Here is a 27933-nt window from a genome sequence, read left to right as displayed (position 1 = left end):
GCACCACAATCTATATAGGTCAAGTTCAAGCAAACCTAGATTAAAATCCCTGCTGCAGATGGCTTTGACAAAATCGCTGTCACCCTGACTGTAAAACTTCGATTAAAATGATGTACAGTTCTGGCCTGGGGGTGGGGTAAGAGTGATTTGCAATGTATTAAAAAGTGATTGGGTTATAAGCAAATCAAATTATCTTTTAAAAATCACAGTCCTGCACAATGCTTAAGTTATCCAAAGTCTGTGCTAGGTATGGCAGAATCCTGCAGCCTAATTATTCAAGTTAAGCAGATAAACTTGTTCATACAGATAAATTTGTTCAAAACTCTGCTAATCATTGAAAGGTAAGAAACAGTGTCACGTGACCAGTGACCACTGCCGCTTCTCATAATTTGCAAGTTTTCCCCCAAAACATATCCAAAATTTCCCTTAGAACCACAAAATGGACCTGAAATATTCAAGACATTGAATTTTATGATCAATAAATTCCCTGCTTGTGGAACTGCAAGATGTACAACCCTGGATAATAGGGCTAAGGTAATTAATATAATTATTATATTATATTATATTATATTATATTATACACACACACATTCTGCAGAACCTTCAGCATGTTATCATACCATTATCAGGTGGTATATACTTCACATAATCACATCAAATCTCACAAATGAGTGGTACCATAGGAAGCACACATTTGTTTGGGGAACATCTTTGCTGGGAACAACACTGCAAATGACTCAGAGCTGATGAGTGAGACCCCTGGAGAGCAAAAACAGGACAATGCCTGCACTAAAGAAGCCAGCTAGTTAGCCACAGCATTAGCCTGCTGTGACTATAACAGATTCCCTGGAACAGCTTTTGAATTCTACCAACTAAGAACCATATGGTGTGTCGTGATGAGTAATATTCAGTCTGGCTTTCCTTATAGGAGGATGTTCCAAAAAAAGACAATAACTTCACAGGATGAAAATGATACTTTAATCACACCCAATAACAAAAGCATGTTGTCTAAATTAAACCACATTTGCTTTATTGAACTGCATCGCTTCTGTGACATCTCTCTCTAGGATTACAAATACTGCATTTTAAACAATGTACGAAGTAAGAAGAATGTGCCTTATTTGCTCCCATCTTGGAAACAGGAGTTGTATACAAAACATAAACATTCAGAAACTAAAATAATGATTTGGGAGGGTGTGCATATTTTGATTTTTAAATAATGAAGTCAGCTCGCACTACAAGCAGTAAGGTATTTTCCCTTGTACCGTGAATTAAATCTGCACTTGGAAAGCAAAAGGTATTTGCTGTCCTTGTACTCAAATATGCTACATAAAACACATGTGGCTCTCCATGCATGCTTTCGACCTACGTGTACCTCTTAAAAAAATATTTCCATGTGAATTGAACCTGTTAATTCCAAATGGCAAACAACCCATAAACATTTGAGCCAGCTCTTAAACAATAATGCAATGGAACTGTAAAAGCAAACAAACACAAACAGAAAAAATACAAACTAAATGTTAATGCATGCTGATGGAATAATGGGTTGGACCTCTTGCTACTCATCTCTGAGTTTCAGACCTTTTAAGCTTATAACAACAACAACAATGGAATATCTAACAAAGGCTGCTTCAGGTGTTATTTCCACCACCCTCAATAGAGAAATACTTGCTAAAAGCAAGTTGTATCCTGTATTGTTAACTTTGTATCCTGTATTATTAAATATGGCACAAAATGTAAATAGGAAACCAAACATATGCAGAAGTTATATCTTCTGTGTTCTCTGATAAATTGCATAAAGTAACCCACAGGGACTAACTACAACCTGTGGCATTACATTATTCTACAATGTTATCATTTCAGTTATTCTGAAAAACAAGGATTTCCAAATTAAATTTCATCCAGGAGAAGTTTTTAAAGAAAAAAAAATCAAGTACAAAAACAGCTCTCTATGAATGCAAAAATATATTCTGACACCGTTTCTTTTGCTTCTCAGAATGTGGTGCCAGGGGATGATGGATAGAGTTACCTCCTCTATGTGACTAAGCCAGGCAAACAGAATCAGTTGTCCAATAAGAACACCATTTCAATCAAAGCAGTCTCTCTCTTTATTGGAATGTGAAACCATTTCTGACTAGGAAAAGTGAATAAAGGGAAACCAAAGAGAGAGGGGAAAAACAGGCAAAGACAAGATTTTGGGTTAATAACAATCTGCTGAAATCCCTCTCAGGCTTATTGACTTGTACGGAGGATTATCTACTCCTAATCAAACACTAACTGTCCTAAGGAAAATACAGCTCTCTTTCAGCAACGACATTAAAAGAAAAATGTCACTGTAAAGCTAAATGGAAAGCATGCAGCATACATATTGTGTTTTGTTTTAACACACATTTAATGTTTGAATAGCCGTAATCTAGTAGTTTATCCAAAGAAACCTATGACAGATACTCATACTTTTCTTAATCGTTAATGGGAAGGGCATCGCAGTAATAACTTTGCTATGTAACACCCCCCATTATTTTATAGCCTCCTTGTTTAACAAAACTGAAAATGCCAACAGACCTCGGTAAATCTTTTGTTTGAAACACAAAAGGCAATAGATTTTTATCTTACCTTTAATGAGCACATGTTGAAAGAATGCTTCCAAAAATATTTCTCAGTATACTGATGCTACTCTAATCCTTCACTTACACAGGTCAGCTGCCATGGTACAGTACTAAAATTGTCAGATGAAATGGTCAGAATTACCCAGTGGCTTGATAAAAATCAGCTTACTTCAAGTCTAATCTGGCAACAGTTTGCAAATAGCTCTGCATGAAACAAACTGCAAATATTGGAAGTCAAGTAGTAGAAAGAATTGCTTTGAGCCACAATCCACAAACAGGAAATAGTTATTAATGCTATTACTGTTATTAAAAGGGGAGGACAATTGCAGTGCAGTGCTAGTTTAAAGAAGTCATAGGGAGTGGCAAGACCTCTAACAATCTAATTTAGCTTTAACAATTTAAACAACTTCACGAGCATTTAAGAATTTGCAATGCCTCCTTCCTTTTGAATTAATATACAATTCTCTGTCAACTCAAAACATTTTTTTCCCCTATTCATTGCAAACGCACCTGCTACCAGATTACTAATTGTACCTTCAATCTGCATTATTCTGGAGTTCATACAGATTTCTAATCATGATTTCTGTCTTCTTAAAGATAGAAATAAGATTTTTCTATGATAATATTATTCCCTAATATGGTTTGCAATACTCTTCTGTACTATCTACTGTAACTGATGTGCTACCTTGGGCAAGGATCTGCTGGCATTTCTCCAGAAAATGCACTGCTCATTGAGAACTGGAAAAATGTTCTTCCCCTACCATGGTAATCTCTGCATTAAATGTCTTTTTCAATCAACAATTATCTACAGAGAAATGTACATTCAGATAGTATTTAAAGAAAATGCTTACTTTCAAAATACACATTTCTAAATAGTTCCCCTTCACCCCCAAATATGCATTCTGGATGTATTTTCTCTTGTTTTGAGCTGAGATCTGCATTGGAACAGTCAGGAAGCAAACAACTACTGGATAACTACGTTTCAGCCCACACACTAGCTGAGAAGGAGTAGCTCAGGTCAATTTAGCTTGGAATTCACAAAGATCAAAGTCCCCGATACATTCAAGTCAGATTATCAGAGGAGAAGAAATATGATATAGCCATAGTCTTTAATATAATATTCAGCAGTATCAGTGTCTACTGAAAGCTGAGGCTGCTGAAAGGCCAGATACCATCTTGGCTGTGAGTCCTGGAAGATCTGCTTTCTGCCTTTCCGGCCTTTTCCCATCTGGCCTGGGAGGGCAGGGCTAAGACTGACTCCAGCTACAAAAGCTGAGGGTGCTGGACAGACTCTTGGGCTAGGGTGTGGTGGAAGGAGTTTGTGTGGGGTTGTTGCTGTTGTTGTTTTGTATCTTTATTTTAGGTCTTGTGATTTATGCAGAACCTGTACAGTTTGGCTGTACACAGTTGACCAATTGGAGGAATCAGTGTGTTGGGTATTGTCACTCAAAGGTCTTAGCATTTTGGCTGGCCTTGTTAGTGAACCCAAAATGTGTAGTTGCCGGAATCCTTCAGGATAAATTCACTGTTCTGGTCGCTAGCTCCAGGGGTGCAGAAAGGGGTAGAGGATCACCTCATTTCCTAAATGCTCAGAAGTTATCAGAAGCACATTGCATCCCTACTCCATCCCTAGCTACAATAACAGGAGGAACTCTGGAGCTTGTTACATTTACTGGAGTTGAGGTATAGTGAATGAGATGACCGTTTATGAACTCTTGCAAACCAGCATGCAAAGTCAATGTAGTACAATTGATAACATCCACATCTGGCTGTGCAGGTGTTGTCCATCTACACAACTTTGCTTTTAAATTGAAGCACATTCTATTCTGTCCCAGCTCATCACGTGGAACTATGTATGATTAGAACTGGATTGGGGCAAAATATTGTGGTGCGGTGCATACAGGCAAAAGCAAAAAGCAAATACCCTGACAGCAAGACCATCAGCATCAGCAAGGTTGCCCTAGCAAATAGTATATGCAGTGGTGATAGTGGGGTTGTGACCAGACTCACTGATACAGAGTACCATCACTTACTTTATTTATTTATTTATTTTGCTGCCGCACATGGCAGCCATTTTGTGCTGGCATCCATAGCACTTTCTTCAAGATATGGGTTTCAGCACCCATTAAAAACAAGAACTAAAAAAAGAATTGGGTATACACTTTCCCTCCAGCTAGTCAAAGCAGGGGTGCCAAGTATGGGGGGGGCTGGCCCCCACAAAATTCTAATTCAGAGGGCCACTTCCAACTTCTGCAGTGGCCACACATGCACACTGCTCAGTATGCGCATGCAATGCCAACACACTGTGGTGTGCGCTGACATCATGCACACACAATGTGGGGCACGCAGGCACAGGGCACTGATTTCACTCTGCTCTGGGCCCCCTCTATCATGGGGGCAAGGCGGTGCATGTGACTCAAAGTGAGGGCAAAGAGACAGTTTAATTTGCCTTTAGCGATATTATCAGATAACCAAATCTGATTAGTATGACATCACCACATTCATTACATGCTCTCTTGTTTGACTAGGATTACACAATAAAGAAACCTTTTTTAAAAAATGGTACCAAAGCTAAGTAATCTTGTGTGGTAAAAGGATGTACAGTGGTACCTCAGGTTAAGAACTTAATTCGTTCCGGAGGTCCGTTCTTAACCTCAAACTGTTCTTAACCTGAGGTACCACTTTAGCTAATGGGGCCTCCCGCTGCTGCCGCGCCACCACCTCGCGATTTCTGTTCTCATCCTGAAGCAAAGATCTTAACCCAAGGTAGTATTTCTGGGTTAGCGGAGTCTGTAACCTGAAGCGTATGTAACCTGAAGCATCTGTAACCCGAGGTACCACTGTAAAATTGTTTTCTGTGCGGAAGCTTTCACATGTCAGAATGATAACTTTCTCAACAAGCAAAGACATTGGGCAACAAATTGGACAATAAATCAGTTACTTCTACTAATTCACTGTCCTGGAGAAAAGAAAAGAAAAAAGTAAGAAAAGAAAAGAAGTTGAAACAACTAGTGAAAAACCTAAATGATCATCTATGGTTGTCATCTCTTTCCTGCCATACTCACATCTCCACCTCAATAAATATAGAAATTATTATTATTATTCAAATCAGGTTATTCTTTTTGTAAACAACTGGCATGTTACTTCCTAGGGAAAAGAACGATAGACATAAAAGAAAAATGTGTCCAAGGTTCATGCCAAGAAATCCAGAGAAAATATACTCTGGAATGTATGTAGGCATGTTAAATCATTAATCTTAATTTTAAATAAAGGTGGTAATGAAATGTTGATTTCTCATTGAGAGGTTTATTGAATGAAAAATTAAGTTAATTCTTTTTCCCACAGACTTCATACATGCAAGTCAAGCTTTCAGGGTGAACCAAGTGACTGGAGGATTAAAAACATTCCAAAAAAACATAAGAATGATTTGGGTAAAAATTAAAAAGCCATGTGCTGGCACTATTGTTTGGCTTTGGATCATTAAACCTTAGATATGAAAAGCCAATTTAGGAAGAAAAGAGGTGCCTAATTAACTCGTAAATCTCAGAGCCTTAAAAAGAGAGAGAACATTTTCCAAGACAACCAGTGAGGTGATTTCTACTCCTAAAACAACTGAACAACAAATTGCCAGTTTTGAACAACTCCTTAAGAGAACTTGAGTTCCAAAGAAAGTGGTTGACAGATTCAACCATCTGGAAGTTCTCCACAAAGCCATGGCTGAAGGGGCATAATGGAGTCAGTTACTGCCCATTCTAATTGATGCTGATTCAGTGGTGTGTCACCTCCATTTGATTTTAAGTGCTGAAAGGATAGGAAAAGAACACTGCTGGAGAGGAAGTGGGGAAATGGGCATCTAAACTCTGCGCCCTAAGCACCTATACTACCTTCAGCATCAGGTTGCTCCAAGGGCATAATGTACTGCAAGACAACCTGAAATAGACTCTTGTGCTTATACTGCAATGTAGGCAGGTTGTTCAAACAGAACATTCAAGCATTTAGGCAAAAAGTGAAGAATTTTAACCCTTACTTTTCATTTTGTGAACAGTTTGCAAATGTGTGTTGTCAGGATAACAACCAGGCCACTATTTTCAAGAGTGAAGTGCACCTGTCATCTGAGCCTATCCTCTGACCTGTAAGGAATAAATACATTGATTCGGCTACAGGGAGGTCCTTCCATGAGCAAAAGGTTCATCTAAGGCAGGGGGCGGCAACCTAAGGCCCATGGGCCAGTAGCGGCCCATGGAGCTCATCTATCTGGCCCATGGTGACCCCTGCTGCCCTCCGCTGCCCCCTCTTACCAGTGCGGCACGGGGACCAACTTCTAGGTTGATGGAGCCTGTGTGCGTGTGCACGGGCGCTCCTCCGATCCGGATGTGCGCTAGAAATAGTGTGTGCACACGCGTGCAGGACGGAGAAGCGCTGGAAATAGTGTGTGTGCACAAGCACAGGTGCTCCTCCAACCCAGAAGAGCATGAGTGCGCACATGCTCCGGCCCATCCTCTGACGGATGGCGTGTGGAGTGGCCCATTGTTTGGTAAGCTTGCCGACCCCTGATCTAAGGCAAGACGACATCTCCAACTAGGTGCTGGGCATGTGAGTTGTAGAATTCTGTCACTCAACATTCAAATTCCTCCTTGTGAAGTTTTGACAGATTGCAGGAGTTGCACTGTTTCAGGTTCTTGAAAGAGTTCTGCTCTGCGTTTTATGGTGTTGCTATTTGTACTTTGTAAATATATATATAATGGGAAAGGCATAAATCACCAGTTTTCTTCAACCAAATCCTATTTTCTGAAATAAATATGAGGAAAAAAGGGAGGGTGTAGCAGAGGAACAAAAGTAATATCAGGTTCCTAAAAAGCAAATAGGAGAGTCTCTCCCCACCCCGCTGTACACCTGGGAATCAGTAATCTTATAAATCCATTAATAACTTGGAACTGGGTTGCAGTTATTAAATCCAAGCTTGGGGGAAAAACCTTTTCTTCATAATAGTGAGTTATAAAAGAGACAATAGAAAATTCCATAAGCTATTTTGTTTGACAGCATGCTTTTCAGTTGAAATAGGTGCCCCAAAGCAATTCCTAAGAGCGAACTGCATAGTGATGGTAGTTTATCAATACTTCAGCAAAGTGCTTCAAACTATGATGTCTCCCTTAGAGCCTGGACATTTTAATGATTGTAAAATAGGCACAGCTCATGGTACAATTATTTACATCACATGAAAATAAAACAGTCCTTCGCCAAGCACCTGTTTCAAGGCTTTTTGGGTATGGTAAGAGTGGATGCATTCCAATAGGAAAGCCACACCTAGGAAAAGGATTGCTCAGTTTGAAAAAGGCAGGCGGCTTGGATATTCAATCCAGCCCGGCCTTGATTATAGCATGTGGTTGCCTAGTGGGGCCAAGAGGAAAAAATTGGTGTACCCTTTGACTGACCTGATAGTGTAGTTTAATGGGGGTGTTACATAGCAAAGTTATTACTTTTGGACCTGGGCAGGATAGGCAAAATTTGACTCTGACACTCTCTCTCTCTCTCTCTCTCTCTCTCTCTCTCTCTCTCTCCTCTCTTTCTACTTCTACACCTCACTATTTACTTGTTTTAATATATATTTTTTAAAAATTGTAACATACGCTGCCTGCTCGACCAACACAATTTGCAGGTGGAACTGGCTGGTTGCACCCCCACTTCTCCCCCTGCATTTCAACATGTATAAAGGCAGTCAGGGCTCAATGACTCAAACAGAAACCAGCAGAGTGCCGGCAGTATATGGTGGAGTAGAGGCAGGCTCTTCACTGTGGTTCTTTCTCATATCTCCAGCTGGATGGCAGCGGGTGGAAGCTGAGGCCAGGCTCTGAAGGAGTGGTGCAGTACAGGAGCAAGGATACACGTGGATGCAGGGTTTCGTTGTTTCCGCTCTGCACTATATTTCCACAGGCAAGCATAGTGGCAGCTAAGATATGGTTACCAGATTTTTTCAATGAATCCAGGGACACTTTTTTTATTTTTTGAAGCTGAGTAGGAACAGGGAGACAGTAGTGGAGATGGTGAGGCAAACGACCCTGGTCCCAAGCATACATGCATATTGTATAAAAGTGCAAAGCCCTTCTTTCGCACCCTGTGAAACATAAATGCACAGAGCTTTTAAAAAACTGGGGAAGGCCGTCCGCCCGTGACTCCTGAGCCTCCCCCGATCAGTCAAAATAAAGGGGGAAGGGGGCAGGAGATTGCACAAGACACGTCATAGGTGCACAAGACACATCATATGGGGACTTCCGGTGAGAAAAAATGATGGGTGCCACAGCAGCGAGCAACTCCTGAAGCCAGCCAGAGCCAACTGTGCTACCAGGCTGGCTCTGAGCTGCTGAGGTTGCCGCTGCCACATTTCCCAGGGACAGATTTGCAAATCTGGGGACATTCTGGGGATAGAATTTGTCTGGGGGCAGATCTGCAAATCCGGGGACTGTCCCTGGGAACTGGGGACGTCTGGTAACCCTAAGCTAAATTTCATTTTCAAAGCCTCATACAAACAGCTACAGAGGGGTTTCTTGGGGGCAGGGGGTCTGCCAGGAAGAGACACATCATCTTTCATGTGTTTTCTGTTGTTGTTACAAACATTTCAAACATCTGTTTGAGGCAAGACAGACAGCATTATAAATCCCCCATTGCATTATTCTCTATCTAATTGAAGTTAGAATTACTACTGATGGTTTGTCTGATATGTAAAACTGAAAATATTAAAGAAGTTAAGATTTTAAAGTCTGTGTTTAAAATATTCATGCTTCTGTGTGTAAATTCTATTCCTCTGTTGCAAGAACTTTTTCTCACCTCCCCCTTTTCAGCTAGAGGAAGAATAAATTGTTTAGGAAAAAAATTTTTTAGTGATATAGTATCTCACTGCAAAATTTGAAGTCAATCTTTTCTCCATTAAGTTTATGGTTTATCCTACTTACTGGATTCCTCTGCCCACCCCACCCCGGAAGGGAAATGTTGAAGCCTGATAAGATTCAATTTATTTTATACAAATAAAAATTAAAAAAAAAATTAAACTACCCTCCTTTTCTAAACTTTGCTACTCCGTTCCAAAAATGCATTATTAAGTATCACACAAGTGCACACCCAGATTTAAAGATTTATCAGAATGGTTAATGGAGAAGGCAGTTCAGAGAATGTCTCTTGAGAATGGAGGAGGCATCTATTGGCATTTTGAGCTTTGAAGATGTGGGGGAGTTTTGGCTGAAAGGCTTACTCTCAGGGATGTGTTCATGTTTTTATATAAGATATCCAAGAAGTAAAACAAGATTCTAGCGTTCAGAGTTAGAAAACAAAGTCTGTGGCACAAATAAGAAAGGTTTGGCCTCTATGAAAACTTTCCAAAAGGGCAGATAATTCAATCAATATCTGAGGATTTAACAGCTTTGCTGATAGTTGTCACACAATAACCCTATCAAAGACAGATATGAAGTAACCTCAGAGAGTTCTCTCTCCGAAACATAATTTGAATTCTGAAGTTATTGCTTCACTTTCTTCATTTACTAGTGAAATATTTTCATAATTTAAATCTTGTAATAAGTGAATCAAATTAACTTTCATGGGAAAGTATGAGAACTTTGCATTTTATGCCAAGCTTGTCCGCTCTCTACTTTCTGGAGTTTAAAAAGATCTCTTGTGTTACAATAATTGGTCAAATTGTGACACACACATAGAATAACTCCTTTAAGACTTATGTGAATCTCTCAAGCACGTAACAAAAATAATGATGAGGCAAGATGCCAGTCCCATCAAGATCAAGCTTCATATATCAATATATGGATTTTGTTTTTACCTTTCTCCAGCTTCTGAACTTTCTTCCAAAAAGAACATCCCGAAAATCCTGGCAGATATAATAAGATTGCTTAGTCTCTGATCTCAGAGAGTCAGACTCTGATTTGCCATGAATTTAGTGGGAGACAGTCACCATTTCACCTTAAGGCTTCACAAATGGGCTGTGAAATAGACTTACAGGGGATGAAAAGCAGGTGCAATAACAATATTGAGCCCTTCTGGAGTTATGGGAGCAAAAGATCAGCATTGAAGTTCAACACATAGTACCAAGCTATGCTCTTTATAAAAAGAAAAACTACCATTGCAACAAAATTTGAATCACTATAGCTCATTCAAATGTAATTTAACTATTGGCACCTAGTGAGAAACGGATACATATAAAGTGATTCCCCAAAAGTATGCCCATAAGCAGGGCTATTTTTCTAGAAAAAGAGGTGCTGGAACTCACCATGAACACTTCCCCTTTTCTCTTATAATAGCAATGGCGTCCATCTGAGAGGTGCCGGAACTGAGTTCCGGCTGAGAAAAAAGAATGTTTCCTTATCCATTCAGTCAGTCCGTCAAGTAGGCCTTGTTCTGTGACAGTTCTAGAAATTAAATGTTCAGTGTTGAACTCAGAAAAACACTTCTGGGGTATACTTATAAATGCAATTAAAACTCAGCTGCCAAATATCAATCCCTGATTTTCTTATCAACTACATTAGGCAAGTATTACTAATTTTCCTCTAGCAGAAGTCCATTTGGCACCAAGAGGAAACAGAAATGATCAGAGAAGCTTCCCTGCCCCTAAGTGGAAAAAGAAACAAAGTAAGAAAGTACAAAGATCCCTGTCTAACTATTATGAAAGAGATAAAGGATATATGACACCTTGGCACTGAGACTAATAAGGAGAACACCCACAAGACACTCTCCATGGAAGAGTTACTTTATTATGAAACAGAAAGAAGGAGTAGAGTGTCAAAGAGCAAAATGCTAGATGAACTTTCTTTTATGGACAGGCTATTACTCTATCTATCTAAAGGTGGGTCTGCAACAAAATGTTGCAGTGTAAAGTCCTTCTGTTCAGGATTCTAGCCAGATATGTCGTCTTCCAGGATATAAAATTCTATTTCCTCTCTCCTCCTTGCAGAATCACACTTCTACGCAATTCTTCAAGGTAAACCTATGGCCTTTGGCTCCTGATCTCACAACCCCAGATTTCCTTGTTTCCCTTCTCTAACCGAATCCTGCTTGCCTGCAATGCACAGGCTTCACTCTGGTTCCAGTTGCTGTCAGGGGTGTGTGATGATGCCTGCAGCCTAGTGTGGGGTAAACCATAGAAATGAACACAAGAGATTGGCATTGGGGATAATTTATTGATTGCAGGTGCAGAAGGTTTGGGCAAGGCATTGGGCATGTATCAAGCCACCTGAATGCTGGCTGATCGGAACCCAGTGGGGTGGACCCTGTGCTGGGGAGTCACCCCTGACACGGACCAGATACCACAGCCTCCATTTCTGCAAGGGGGTTTGGCCCATTGGCCCCTGTGTGAGCTCCTGGACAGAGTCACCACTCCTGGACCCCTTTAATGAGGCACCTAAGAATCCAGCCCAATGCCTTATCTGCCATGTGAGCTGGCCCCTGCAGGGGTCTTCCCCATGACTTGCTCCTTATTCACTTCCATATGCCCAGCCATTTCTATCCAACACCACCCATAGTATACAAGTCACTGCGGTTACATTTCTTTGCTCAACCCTAATAGTCACTTTCCCATTGTTCCCAATGTTGTGGTTTTTACTAACATTGTAGCACTGTCAACAGACTACCCTAGAAAGGGAGGGAGAAGGATGAGAGTGAGGTTGGATTATGCATACTGATTCATACCAATTAGTCCAACTTTGGCTGCATGCTCCTAGTAGCTGTCACATTTTAAATAGCTGGATTTGCCCCATCACATTTGGCAATAAGCCCGATATCACATTCAGAGCAGAACTGAGACTTCACATAACTGAAATCAAAGTGCAACTGCATTTTCACATCTCCACTATTTTCTGGCTTCTGCTTCCACCCACACTACCCTTCCTCTGAACAGCATCTTTTTTGCTTATGTTTAACAGTAAAGCATCATGTGTGCTGACAATATATCATCATCATCCTGGGAAATATGTATTTAAATATAAATACACCACTTTTCACAAATACTTTCCCAGGTCAGCTGGCAAAATATCAATAAACTACAATCCCGAAAAAATACCTAATTAAAACTGCATAATAAATAAAAGTACAACAAATAACATAATGCCAATTTCAGAAGAAATTTTTCTTCCTGGATTTTGCTCTGCATGTAGGCTTAAACCAACTGACGCTCCACTGCAATAGAAAGTTTCACTGAGCTTTAATTTCAGGATGTCACCCAGACCTTTATTTGAAGAAGCTTGCAGATTGTTGCAGTTTATTGCTTTTCATTCTATCAAGAAAATGGACAGATGGAATACAGACTTGTGAAAATGTGATTTATGGGAATCAATCCATTTGAAGAGGGAGAAAATTAATTATTATTTCTGTGCTTCTGAGACTCCTCATAAAATAATTTCTCCAGGCATCAAGACAGAAAAATAAAACGTAACAGCAAGATGATGGTACAAATGAAAATCCACAATAATCTTTTTTAAAAATTCAACAAGTGTACAAAATCATACAAAAGACCAGAACAATAAAATATTATAAAGAGCACAAGAAGTGAAATGACCATCTAAGACAGGCACTTAAAGCCACCAGCCATATCCTAGTTACTAAAATCAAGATTTTAAAAGGCCTGAAAAAACAGAAAAAACTTAAGTCTGGTGCCAAAAGGGTGGTGTGGCAGGTAAGCTTCCCTAGAGAGAACATTCCACAGCTAGGGTCCTTGGGGGGGGGGGGGACTTTCTCTTGTGGCCACCCTTTGGATTTGAGCTTGAGGGAATGGAGATAGATACATACAGAAAGGAGCATTAGGTATTGACTTCTCAAGACATGCAGGGCTTTAGACGTTGAAACTAGAAGGGATCTTATTTATCCCCCAAAATGTTCTCTGTTTAACCTTTCTGCAACGGTGCTGCTCCTGGGATCAGGGTGAGTAAATGTAGTGTTGCCTTCAAATCACTACCACTTGCCACAGACTCAGATCCATCAACAGGTGGGCGTGCTCACTCCAGAGGGTACATCGTTCATTCTGCAGTGACACAGATGTGCACATCTGTGCCTAACCTGTTCACCTTTTCAAAGGAAAACAGGTAAGTTGATGTTGCATCACTGCAGTCAAGAAAGATTAGATGAGAACACGCAGTCAATGAATGTGTGCCAAAAGCAGCCACCCCCCACCGCCAGGTTTTCTTACTTCCTTATCAGTAAGTAATTCTCAAGATTCAGCATTAGATAAGTTCCACCCTAAATAAACTCTTTCACCCAAGCTGGCATGATAGGAGGCAAACAGCCAGGGCTTTCTTCAGCTAGAACTTGCCATAACTCAGTTCTGGCACCTCTCAGGTGGGCGCCATTGCCATTATAAGAGAACAAGTTCCAGCACCTCTTTTTCTATAAAAATAACACAGCAAATAGCCATCTTCCCATAAAGGGAATCCATGATGTGCTACTTGGCAGGTGCCAGCATTCAGAAGGTGGCACCTACCAGGCCTTGGTTGCACAAAACCATGCAGCAACCTCCCAAGTTGACCAATAATAGCAGGTGATTAGTGAAGTGCTCACTACCCAACATGCTTCCAGGTGCTGGCTATGCACTACTCTACTTGCCTACCCACCCTAAATGCAACTAGAGGAGCGCAAACAAAAGACACATAATGGAAATTGTGGGACCTCAGATTAAGGAGTTCTAAGAGGCAGTGAGGAGCTTGAGTAGGATGAATTCCAAATATTGTGAAGAAGAAGCCAACCAGATCTTTGGCTGCAGGAGGCTAGTTATTCTAAATGAGTCGCTTGTTAACCAACAAAGGACTATGCTGTGAAAATTGTAAACATTTGATAAATAATCCGAAGATTTAACATTCTAGTTTAATTCAACACACTCCAGTTTAATTCAACAAAAAGCTGGAAGTTGTATACATATGTTTGATGATGTTGAAACTGAAAGCTGTACAATCATTTTTCTCTCAAGTGTTTTAAGGACTGATTAGAAATAAACTAGTAACACATCAGGAATAGTTTGCATTCTTCAGGAAATACCTTGCTAGCAATCCTTCAGCTCCTGGAAAATCCATTTGTAAGAGTATGGTCAGTAGATGAAAAATTCTTTAAAGCAATAACTAGAGGTTTAAAAATAAGAATTCATAGCTTTAAGAAGTAAATCGGCAAGTCTTTGGTACCAGACTTTGTGGAAGCACAGACTTAGTAGCTGAAAATACCAATGCATGTTTTCATCACGATGAGGTAAACTAAACTCACTGTGGCTTAGTATTGCAGATTCTCATATATAGTCTAAAAGTGAAATTTCTAACAACTTGAGGTCATGTCCAATACATATGTATTTTATTAGATTTTATTTGGGGGCTATATTAGGGCTTTTGATTACATTCATAGTTGGGTAAGTCTTGTTGACTCCTCATGACATACTGATGTCTCTTGACTTTAACAACAACAACAACAATTTCACATGAATCATGTCCCATGAGGCACCACAAAAGAATTTGCAATGTAAGAAGACATACATAACATAAAACACAACGTGCCAGTGTGGTGTAGTGGTTAAGAGCGGTAGTCTCGTAATCTGGGGAACCGGGTTCGAGTCTCCGCTCCTCCACATGCAGCTGCTGGGTGACCTTGGGCCAGTCACGCTTCTCTGAAGTCTCTCAGCCCCACTCACCTCACAGAGTGTTTGTTGTGGGGGAGGAAGGGAAAGGAGAATGTTAGCCGCTTTGAGACTCCTTAGGGTAGTGATAAAGCGGGATATCAAATCCAAACGTAACGTAACGTAACAACAGCAACGTAAGATAAGGGTTGGGCTGAACACTTCAAATGCTAAATGGAACTTCCAAACGTATAGCAATCCTACTGTAACCTTCATTTGATCTTGCTGACATTGAGTAGATTATGGCATAGTCAAGAATAGTTTGTTCTGCACTGTTCTTTGATGATGAAAAACAGATGGACTGAAAGGGTTTCTAACCCAAACTTCCACTTTTGTTTATGACAAATTGTTTCAGGCACAAGACTCACCTGTAAACTTTTCAATTTTCAGCTTTAACAACAACAACAACAACAATTTATTTATACCCCACCCATCTGGGGCTTCCAACAAAATATTGAAATACAGTAAACAGGGCTGCCTTCAGATGTCTTCTAAAAGTCTGGTAGTTATTGTTCTCTTTGACATCTGGTGGGAGGGCATTCCACAGGGCAGGCACCACTACCAAGAAGGCCCTCTGTCTGGTTCCCTGTAACTTTGTTGCAAGTTACATACAGGTACCTGGTTTGCTCAGTAGGAAAAGATACCTTCAGATTAGTAACATTTTGCACGCTTTCATAGTATGCGAACATATTTATGAATGGTTCCAAGCAATACTTCCTCATCGCTATCCCCAAGTTCCTTTTTTTATGTACAATGTATGACACCATTGTTATATAGATCCACAGGAAGGAGTCCTAAAGAAATTCAACCAGGACCAATTACTTCAACATTACCATTAATCTGGCCCTCTGTCCAAGTCATAGAATCATAGAGTTGGAAGAGACCACAAGGGCCATCGAGGCCAACCTCCTGCCAAGCAGGAACACCATCAGAGCACTCCTCACATATGGTTGTCAAGCCTCTGCTTAAAGACCTCCAAAGAAGGAGACTTCACCACACTCCTTGGCAGCAAATTCCACTGCCGAACAGCTCTTACTGTCAGGAAGTTCTTCCTAATGTTTAGGTGGAATCTTCTTTCTTGTAGTTTGGATCCATTGCTCCGTGTCCACTTCTCTGGAGCAGCGGAAAACAACCTATCTCCTTCCTCTATGTGACATCCTTTTATATATTTGAACATGGCTATCATATCACCCCTTAACCTCCTCTTCTCCAGGCTAAACATGCCCAGCTCCCTTAGCCGTTCCTCATAAGGCATCGTTTCCAGGCCTTTGACCATTTTGGTTGCCCTCCTCTGGACACGTTCCAGTTTGTCAGTGTCCTTCTTGAACTGTGGTGCCCAGAACTGGACACAGTACTCCAGGTGAGGTCTGACCAGAGCAGAATACAGTGGCACTATTACTTCCCTTGATCTAGATGCTATACTCCTATTGATGCAGCCCAGAATTGCATTGGCTTTTTTAGCTGCCGCGTCACACTGTTGGCTCATGTCAAGTTTGTGGTCAACCAAGACTCCTAGATCCTTTTCACATGTACTGCTCTCAAGCCAGCTGTCACCCATCTTGTATTTGTGCCTCTCATTTTTTTTGCCCAAGTGCAATACTTTACATTTCTCCCTGTTAAAATTCATCTTGTTTGTTTTGGCCCAGTTCTCTAATCTGTCAAGGTCGTTTTGAAGTGTGATCCTGTCCTCTGGGGTGTTAGCCACCCCTCCCAGTTTGGTGTCATCTGCAAATTTGATCAGGATGCCCTTGAGTCCATCATCCAAGTCGCTGATAAAGATGTTGAATAGGACCGGGCCCAAAACAGAACCCTGTGGCACCCCACTAGTCACTCTTCTCCAGGATGAAGAGGAACCATTGATGAGCACCCTTTGGGTTCGGTCAGTCAGCCAGTTACAAATCCACTGAGTGGTAGCATAGACAAGACCGCATTTTACCAGCTTCTTTACAAGAATATCATGGGGCACCTTGTCAAATGCCTTGCTGAAATCAAGGTAGGCTACATCCACTGCGTTCCCTTCATCTACCAGGCTTGTAATTCTGTCAAAAAACGAGATCAGGTTAGTCCGACATGACTTATTTTTCAGAAATCCATGCTGACTATTGGTGATCACAGCATTCCTTTCTAGGTGCTCACAGACTGTTTGCTTAATGATCTGCTCCAGAATCTTCCCTGGTATTGATGTCAGACTGACTGGGCGGTAATTATTTGGGTCCTCTCTTTTCCCCTTTTTGAAAATAGGGACAACATTTGCCCTCCTCCAGTCTGCCGGGACTTGGCCTGCTCTCCAGGAATTCTCAAAGATGACTGCCAGTGGTTCTGAGATCACATCTGCCAGTTCTTTTAATACTCTTGGATGCAGTTCATCTGGCCCTGGAGTCTTGAGTCATAAGTTCTTTTCCATTATGACGGCTATATGACAGCTGACTGCTATTCTTATCTACCACAAGAACAGAAAATATGACCTGCTGCTTCCTGAGAATCCCCAAAATACAACATGTGTCTCCATTCTTCAAATCAAGACACAACTGAAAGATTTAAACAAGTATTCAGAACCCAATAAGAGCGCTGCTGGATCAGAAGAAAGAAGCATCTGGTCCAACATCCTGTTCTCACAGTGGCAAACCAGTTGCCTGTGAGCAGAATCCAAGCACAGCAACACCCTCTCCCATACCCTCCAACATTTCTCCGATGAAAATAGGGACGTCCCATTCCATAATGATAATTTTACTATTTATACCCCACACATCTTATTGGGGTTGCCCCAGCACCCGGGCAGCTTCCAACACATATAATAAAACATTAAACATTAAAAAAACCTTCCCTATACAGGATTGCCTTCAAATGGCTCAGGGTTCGGCTAACTCCATACCCTCCAACATTTCTCCAGTGAAAATAGGGACATCCTAGGGAAAAGCAGGAGATTCTGGGGATCAAATCAGAAACAAGGATGGCTTCTTTAAATCAGGGATGTTCATGGAAAACAGGGACACTTGGAGGGTCTACTTTCCACCTGTGATCCCCAGCAACTGTTATTCAGAAGCATACTGGCTGTGAGTCTTGAGGGAGTGTATAGCCATTGTGACTAGCAGCAACTGATCCTTCTCAAACCTGGTATAGCCACGCGAAACAGAGTGGCAAGGCCTGGCCTATGGAGCATCTGTTACTATCTCTTGTGATTTTGTACTGTCATAGACAGGCACCATTTAGCTGAATGCAAGATTAGTCTTTAACAATGTGCTGGTAAGTGACTTTTACAAGTTAGGAGGTTGCCAAGACAGGCCATCTTTCTAAAGCCTGCTAGAAAGGATCATAGTCTGAGGATTGGCTACAGTCCTTTCATCCATGTAGGAGGGTTTTTTAGCAGGGATCTGCTATTTTATTGTCATTCTGCAAAATAAACCCACAGTAATCCACACCCTGGATAAACTAGGGACCCCCCCCCCAATTTCATAGAAGAAATGGCCATGATTTAGATACCCATCACTGTGCTTTCTATCATCTAAAGACACAGAAACACTTCAATATGTTCCTTTAAAAATACCCACGAATTCAAATGACCAGCTAACACCCATAATTCTACTATCAACATCTGACAACATGCCAAAAAAAAGTTGATCAGCTGAAGTAGTTTTTTCCAAATTATGTTAACTTTTGCTTTCTAATCTTTTGTGGAAAGTTTGTGTGGTATAGTATAACAGTATTATTCTACCTTATATCTGCATCCAATGAAGAAATAGGAACCCTATAGCTTGTATTACTCCTTTCCTTATTTCCGCTATATTATAGAAAAAATAGCCCCAAGTATATTGGTGGTTTTGCTAATAATGTGATGGAGAAACAAGATAAATGAAACAAATGGAAAAATGTGACTTTTACATGTCATGGCTTGAATCATTTATTTTCTTCCTTTGGTGTCAGTTCTAAAAAAATAAAATAAATAAAAAATCCTTTGCTGTCTGTATTAAAATGCTGCATCTGATGAGGGTCAAAACACAGGTCAGAAGCATTGAGTGTGTTCCATGAAAATAATTTCCTCACTATTAACAAGAAGAGCTTCAAAAACCATAGTTTTGTTCTCTCAGAGGACCTCTAGGGTAAAACTAATTATGGTTTCAAAATACAGAAATAAGATTGACTAAACACTTTCCGTACTTATGGGATAGCAAAATGTGTTTATTGCTGGAATATAAGCTACTGGAAATATTAGATCCACCAAGTGATTTGGAAACAAATACTATACAGGAAAATATATCACAAGTTGAAACAAGCAAGAAATTGCAGAAAGCTCTGTGTGTGTGTGTGTGTGTGTGTGAGAGAGAGAGAGAGAGAGAGAGAGAGAGATTGGAAGAGAAAGCACTACTGGCAGACCAACACAGCCATTATTAAAGTTGAAAGGTTGCCCTTGCCAGGGGAGGAGGAAGGGGGGTGCGGTGGGGGTGAACTGCCCCGAGTCTCTTCGTTGAAGGGGGTGACATTTGGCACACCGCCTGCCCGTGACTCCCAAGCATACACCGAGCCGTTGAGGGAAGGGGAGAGCTGTGCTGCTTTGCTGGCGGTATTCCCCCCTCCCCCCTTTGTTTTGACAGCTGGGGGAGGCTTGGGAGTCATGGGTGGGTGGCGCACCGAATGTCCTCCATCGGCAGCTCGCTCTGCCCCTGGCTGCAGGGCACGTGCCACTCTGTGCACCCAAGTGGCTATCCCCCCCCCCGGGAACGCTCCCATCCTGGGCAGCGCGGCCATACGCTCTGCCACTGGCCCTTGCCACTTCCTTTTAAAGCAGAAATTCCCACAAAATAAATTTCCTTCTTTATTTTAATATTAGTGACCAGGTCAACTTCTGAATGGGTAATGGGTAATGCTCGAATTCCCTCTTTCACTGCAGTATCTGAACACTGATGGAAAGTCTCTACTTGCCATCCTTCCCCTCTGCTAAATAATGTGAAAGAGCGAGGCAGAAAGGAAGGTTCCATTGATGCAACCCTGTCATGTCATCCTCCAAATCCCTGCTCCTCTTTTTCTTCTTTTGTTCGAACACCCTCCCTCCACCCCTTATCTGAATTGCTGTTCTGGTGTTAGCAACATTAGTAGCCAGGGAGGCAAGAAGGTCACTTGTTCCCCTACTCTCTCTCTCTCTCTCTCTCTCTCTCTCTCTCTCTTCTCTCTCTCTCTCTCTCTCTGATGCCTGTCAAGCTTCTGGGCTGAAGTAACCCCATTTCCTGGGAACCTGTCTGACAACCATCCTATTTTTTTTTTTTAAATGATATTTATTAAGATTTTCAAAGATACAGAAAGTAAAGATTAAAATACATTCAAAGCCTTATTTTCATAGATCCACTTTCCGGGACTCCCCCCTTCCCCCACCCCTACCATATTCCCCTTTCATATTGTTGGCTCCACAAGCTCTCAGTTCTAATTAAAACTTAATTTGTTTAAACCATTATTCAAATTTAAAATTTATACACTCCTCATCAATACCCTTAATAAAAAACAAAAGTTCTCTCCCCAGGGCCCACCCCATTTTCATTCCACAATTTCCCTTTTTTTAAAAAAAATAAGGACACCCCACACAATAGAAATATAAGAAATAAGAAATAAAAAGTATAATAGGTGAAAAAGAGCCAGTTCAGAAAAAAAAAAAAGTTGACAAGCCTTTGGATTTTAGTTCTCCCCCCCCTGTCCCCGGTTTAATTTCCCCCTGACCACCAAACCATGTTATCTGCCTGGAATTCTTAAAGTCCATAAATCACCTATTTCCCCCAACTCCTTGCTGGCTTTTTCTTTTTATAATTATTTTTTAAGACATTTAACTTCAAATCTTTAATAAAACTCCCCCCATTGTTCTTTCCAAGTTGTAGTCCAATTTCCTCTTGTTCCGCTGCTGAAACGTTCTAATTCAGAAGTTTAGTAACTCTGCAGGGATTATTGTTATTCAGGAACAAAAACTTGCGTTCAGTCCCTTCCTTTCTTCAATAGAAAATTCTATTGTCTCCTTTAGCTGAACACCCTGTAGACAAAATATTATTTCCGTTTTGCAGCTTTCCCAGAAGATAACCAGTCCTGTAAAATTCCAATGGTATTTTTCCACTTACGACCATCTTTGTAATGTCCCGAAACTCCTCTAGGGGGATTGTTATAACTTTGTTTTCTCTAGTCCAAAAGTCCGATTGTTATCCATGTTTTCGCCATTTTGTATCCAAGTTTTAACGGGTTATAGCAAATTGTAACAAATTTAACCAGCAAAGTTCTCATAATAAGATCCTCTCTGCTTTCCGACTTTGACAGCTACTTTGACAGCTGTCAAAATCTCCGACTCTTTTCACCAGGCTCTCTCTTCAATCACCCCGGTTCCCAGGGGGGGGGGTCACGTTTCCCTTCTCCCTCAATTCTTCCTCCAGCACAGTTCTTGTAGTTCCCCATCGTGGAATTCTTAGTTTTTATCAGCAATACAAATCTTTTTGGACCTTGGTTTCCACCATCCTTGTTTTGGAAGGTTTACAGTAGGGAGGGGGACTGACTTCCTTTTTGGATCCCCCCCCCACTCGTGTCCAATCCGAAAAAAAATTTTTTTTTTTTCCTCCTTTTGAACCCGGTTTCCAAATTACTCACGGGTTGTTGTTAAGAAGTCCGAATTTTCAATAGAAGAAGTCAGCGCTCTCCGCCAAATGGCATGCGGCTTCGCTCGGCAGGGATAGCAGAGGACTCAAAGCACCACGCTTCTCCCCGGCACCCGATCCGTAGCCTTTAAAAAGGCTCCTTCACGAGTCGGGAGGGCGCTAGCGGTGCCAGCCGAGTCTCCATGTCCACGGCCTCCGTGGCCGTGGTTTTTAAGGGTCCCCGCATCGCCGGTGCGGTAGGACCCAGCCCCTGCCGAGCAGGCTCCCTCCGGAGCTCGGAGGGAGTCCGCCATTCGGCGATGGCGCCAACCCGGAAGTCTGTCTGACAACCATCCTAGAGGGAGTGGGAGACCTCCCTCTCTTCTTTCTTTCTACCACAATCAGAACAACAGAGAAAAGAATGACATGGGGGGGGGGTGAGCGACTTCAGAGGTTGTTCACTTTTCAAATAAATTTTAAGGTGTGTGTTGCAGGCTAACAAAACTCATACTTCAACTTACAAATATGAATTTCAGAGACATTACTTTTTGTATTACACATGAAATGAATCTACAATTTAAAGTGACTTCTTAACAGCAGTATCATAAACATTCTACATTGGATGATTTTGTATTGACACTGAACTTATTTTATGTACAACTATAACCTATTAAAATTTCTAAATCCAGAAGGTGTGTGTGTGTGTGTGTGTGTGTGTGTGTAATATTAAGATTAGCAATAAAAGTTAAAATATAATTAAATATATTAATACAGATTTCCATTCTGTCTGGACATCCTTTGGAGGAGAAGGAGAAATTGAACACTACAGTATTTTAATCATGTAGAATTTTGAAGAATCCTGTAATACAAATATACTAGGTTAAGTTGATGAGCTGGAAATAAACATACTGCATTTTAGAATAATATTTTTAATCTTCAATCTTCACTGTTCTGCATTTAGACTAAATTTAAATGATAGCTGCTGTCCCTTTAGGCAAACCTTTTTCAAACAAAAATGTATGAAACGTATTCTTAAATAAGTTGATATAAACTGTTCACATACTTCCAAGAAAAAAATGACTTCTAGCTGTGTTATGTGCAAAAGCCAGATATTTCTATTTAAATAAACTTCATTTGTATCAATCTATGCTTTGAAAGATTTACAAAATAGCACATGGTACTCGAGGATGACTCTTAAAATTTCAGGCATTTCAGAGAGAGTGTAAGGAGCCTGGAATGTCAAAACAATTCTACTTATCTGTTATCCAATGCAATGAGAGCTGATGCGCTGGCAAATTGGTGCACCATACATGATGAACCATGAGCAAGAAATGAAACATACTGTATTTTGTTAAAAGCTGTGCTTTAACTTCAGGGCTGTTATGGTTTTATGTTTTATTTTGTTTTTAAAACTTTTTTTACATATTTATTGTCAGCTACCCAAAGAAATGTATGTTAAGGGGCAGCACACAAATGTTGTAAAGTAATAACAGTACGTTTTTTAAAATAGTTGTACATAATATTAAGTTAACAATATGCATACAGTAAATATTAATTTTCATACAAGTAGTTTGATTTCTTAAACATATTTACTTCAAGGTTACTACCGGATGTTTTCTTTACCTAAACTTTACTAATACAGTGGTGCCTCGCAAGACGAAATTAATTCGTTCCGCAAGTTTTTTCTTCTTGCGAGTTTTTCGTCTTGCGAAACATGGTTTCCCATAGGAATGCATTGAAAATCAATTAATGCGTTCCTAGGGAAACCGCTTGCCAGGCTGGCGGTGCGGAGAAGGGCTTTTCTCCCCACCGCAAGCCTTCAGGACAGGTACGGGAACAGAGGGGAAGGCGCGCAGCGCTTTCCCTCTGTTCCCGGGGCTTGCGTGGGAGGAGGGTTTTTCCTCCCCACCGCCAACATTCAGAACAGCATTCTGAATGTTGGCGGTGGGAAGGAAAACCCTCCTCCCACCCCAAGTCTTCAGGAAAGCCATCCGAAGCTGGGCGGCGGGAGAAGGTGTCCCCGCCCCCCCGCCCGGCATCGGAGCTTCGTTCCGATGCCGGGCGGCGGGAGGAGGCGTTCCCCCCCCCGCCCGGCATCAGAGCTTCGTTCCGATGCCGGGCGGCGGGAGGAGGCGTTCCCCCCCCCGCCCGGCATCGGAGATTCGTTCCGATGCCGGGCGGCGGGAGGAGGCGTCCCCCCCCCGCCCGGCATCGGAGATTCGTTCCGAAGCCGGGCGGCGGGAGGAGGTCCGAGGACAGTGGGGAAGACGCGCTGCGCTTCCCCGCTGTCCCGGAGATTTCCCTATGGGCTGTCGTCTTGCGAAGCAAGCCCATAGGGAAATTCGTTTTGCGAAGCGCCTCCAAAACGGAAAACCCTTTCGTCTAGCGGGTTTTCCGTCTTGCGAGGCGTTCGTCTTGCGGGGTACCACTGTACAAAGTTTTAAACGTAAGCAGAAGTATTTTCAACGTTTTAAGAAAATTATTTGAGGTTCCAATGCTGAGCTCAATAAGGGCTACACATTTCTAGCAGTTTCTAGCACTAGTATGGACACTCTTCAACCAGTTTGCTCATGTGATAAGCAGTGTGCAAATATTATGGGCTTCCAAAACAAGTCACTCTCAAAACTGCTAAATAGTGGTTAAAATGATACCTTTCAGTCATTTGGCAACTTACCAGGGTCAATGGGAGTTGGAGGCCAACAACATGCAAAGCACACAGAATTGGCTACCCCTGTCGTAGATGGATGCCATAATAGAACCATCAGTTATTACTTGGAAAATATGCCATTAAAATCAGTAGCATTAGTTTCCAAATAAATAGGTTTAGAATCCCATTTCCTACAGTCCTTGAAATTTTTGTTAATGCACAAAGGTGTTCTTGTGTAACAGCTACAGTACACTGTACTTTTTATGTTCTACTTTTTACCCTATAAAAATTAAAGATGACATTCAGCAGCATTTCTATAAATTAAACATAAAGCTCTTTAATAAATCAGGAAGAGCACAGTCTTTTATATTACTTCCATTTACTTCTCATAACTCTGTCCCCACTAGGTGAAAATTCATTGATAACATGACATATCCAAACAGCTAAAAACTGGATGCAAGAGATTTCACCAGCTTTAGATCTTGGGCATGCTGAACTTTCCTAAGGGGGAATGCGTGGGAAGCATGGGTTGGGGTCAACAGGGCATGTGATAGTGGACAAGCACATTTCACCTGCTCTCCATGCAGTGTTAATCATGAGGTTCCCAGAATGAATGGACAGGGAATCTCCCACTGAAAGAGTTCTGAGGAAAAATAAGTACTTTGTTCCATTCTTCCCAAGAAATACTGCAGTTGCTCTTCATACAGATGCCTTTACTTTCTTTCAGTATTGCCTATTCTGCCCCCACCCATAAAGCAACAGACACCCAGAGCCTGAAGCCACAGAAAGTGGTTAGAAATTGGGGCAGTTGGACTCAGGGCCTGGAGAACAAAGCTGGCAAGAGGAACGAAGGAAGTGTCTTGCGAGTGGAGCCTATGTACCAGCTGACTAGGCTAAAGGAACCATTCTGTTGTTGCTCTGCAAAACATTTGCCATTTGAATGTGGATGGGGGGAGGAGAAGGGAGATGGCTTAAGAAAAGCCACATACACATGCAAGTAACATGTATGGGCTCAGAGCATTGACAGTGGCTCTGCTTCTAAAACTAGAATTGAAAAATAATCCCAATGGTGTAGTAGAAAAACATTACACTGCAGCTAACATGCCAAAACTGTAATTTAGGGATGCCAGCTGTGCTTCACTGTGCAAGCTTCTGTGTCCTAGTTCCAGTATGTGGAAACAGGGGGTAAAGCTTCATTCCAGGATTCATTTGAGCAGCTTAGCACTGGTCTTGATAGAACAAGGTTTAGCTTACACACTGACAAAATGTGCTGTATATCAGGTTTTGCTCTAACACTTTTGTTACATTATTTCCCATTAATAAAATCTCAAAACATACTTGGTAGCATTGCTCTGGCAAGATTTTGCCTGTGCTCACATACTCTCTTTAAGAGCAATTTTACTCTCTTTAAGAGCAATTTAAGGACACATTAAAAATAAATAGTTGCATGGCTGCTCTTAGATCCTTAATTGTTCTCTCTCTGTTATTATTCTTGTCCCATATGGTCAGGGTATGAGTGGTAGGAAAGAAGTCCCTACAAGCAATCAATGTGGGAGAATATCAGTGCAGCTTAGTCGTAACATTTTCACTCTTATGTCATCTGTATCTTCGGATTGCCCTTAATTCTGTCAGAGGCAGTAGCTAGACAACTGTCCACTTTAGGCTACTTTCATAACTACCACCACTTATTAATACATAAAAATGAAGTACACAACCTCTGCATTCATTAGGCGAATGGGACTGGCATGCTTAATTTTTTACATAATAAAATGTGTGCAACTACGGATGTAAGACACTAGATATTTCCAGTTCATGAAAGCAAAAGTTTCACCACATGGGGGCACATGCATATAAATATTAGTCACAAAAAAATTATGGAATTTCATAGTATTTTGTCTGGAAAGCTTCATAGCTTAGCATTGTGCAGTCTCAAGCCCTATCAATTTCCCCAAATATTTCAGTGGCTTTTGGTACCACTGACCATAGTAGTATTCTAGACTCATTGTTCTCTGGACAGAAAGTACAAGACAAACGCACATGACATTAAATACAATTTTGAACACATTTTGCAGCCTCCTGCCTCAAGGTCTGCGTTTTCAAAACTTTTGAGCAGCTGAAACGTTCAACAGGTGAAATGTTCATTAAGATTCTGTCACCTCAGCTGCTAAGCTGCTGGTTGTGCTTGGGGGAGGGGGATAATTTCAAGACACTGAAGTTGTTACTTTACCATAGTTACTCCGGCTCCCATGATATCTCACTTGCCTCTATGGGTTCATGATAAGGGTGTCTAGGGCCACCTGTGATTTTCAGAAAGGGGTGTTATGTACATGTAAAATATTACTTACGTAGTCTAGATGGTAACACCATCTGCTGCATCAAGTACTAGCCCTCCCTTTTGGAAAGCTGGTCTTGTATTTGCATGAAGGCTGAAACAAAAACAAAAAGGAAACTATTAATGCATGTAATCCATACTTGGGCTGAGAAGATCAGAACAGAACTGGCATTTCCCAAGTCCCTTTAGATCTCAGACAGTCACGAAATAATTTCAATATCATTGTCAACATTTATATAAATTGCTGCTGAAATATAAAACTGAATCTCAGCAGCAAGTTAAAAAGCACAGATCCCAGTCTCAATCCTTGAGGGACTCGCTACATCTCTCCATTTGGAGAACTGTCCATTTATTCTTACTGTCTACTTTCTGCTATTTAACCGATTCCTGATTCACAAGAGGAGCTCTCCTCTCATTCCATGACTGGTACTCAGGAGTCTTTGATTAGGTTCCTTGTCGAAAGCTTTTTGAAAGTCCAAATACACCAACTATGTGAACCAAATTAACTCTATCCATATGTATGTTGATATTCTCAAAGAACTCTAATAGTTCATGAGGCTTATGCTTCAGCAAGGCTTGTATTTCTATATGCTTACTTAATTTACCTTTAACAATACTTTCCACTAGTTTTCCTGGGACATACATGAAGCTAACAAGCATGGAATTTCCAGCATCCCTACTGGACCCCTTTGTGAAAATTGGAATTACATTGGCTACTTTCTAGTCCTCAACATCTTATTAGCTTGATTAAGTTCTGTGATAAAACAAGAATGCTTTAAAACAGTAAGTCTGTAGGAAGCAGAGAGAGGTGGAGCAATACTGATCACCTCTAAAAAAAATGCAAATGAAATGTAGATTCACCACACCTTCTCACCACACTAGATTTTTATATTATTGCTCTTTTAATGATGGGGAAGTAAGCAATCACAGTAGCATCCCTAACCTTATTTACAAGCAAAGTCTTATATTTCAGTGAGCTATATTTCGCATCAGGGGACGTGGGTGGCACTGTGGGTTAAACCACTGAGCCTAGGACTTGCCAATTAGGTTCGAATCCCTGTGACGGGGTGAGCTCCTGTTGCTCGGTCCCTGCTCCTGCCAACCTAGCAGTTTGA

General features: G+C 41.2%; 1 protein-coding gene across 4 annotated transcripts in view; it reads right to left on the bottom strand.

Moving 5' to 3' along the window:
• The window catches only part of CHRM3 (cholinergic receptor muscarinic 3), a 227665-nt gene that overhangs the window by 83561 nt on the left and 116171 nt on the right, over positions 1-27933 (bottom strand). For 3 of the 4 annotated variants that reach the window (XM_080997726.1, XM_080997727.1, XM_080997729.1), the window contains exon 3: positions 26832-26912. The gene's annotated coding sequence lies outside the window, so the exon portion shown is untranslated. Of the gene's footprint in view, positions 1-10425; positions 10474-26831; positions 26913-27933 lie in introns of all 4 variants that reach the window. The other variant, XM_080997728.1, reaches the window with a different exon arrangement.

The sequence above is a fragment of the Podarcis pityusensis genome (genome assembly GCF_964106645.2).
Source record: "Podarcis pityusensis genome assembly, chromosome: 3".
Taxonomy (NCBI): Eukaryota; Metazoa; Chordata; class Lepidosauria; order Squamata; family Lacertidae; genus Podarcis; species Podarcis pityusensis.
The sequence above is the reverse complement of the archived record's forward strand: the minus strand, read 5'-3'. Positions and strand labels throughout refer to the sequence as shown.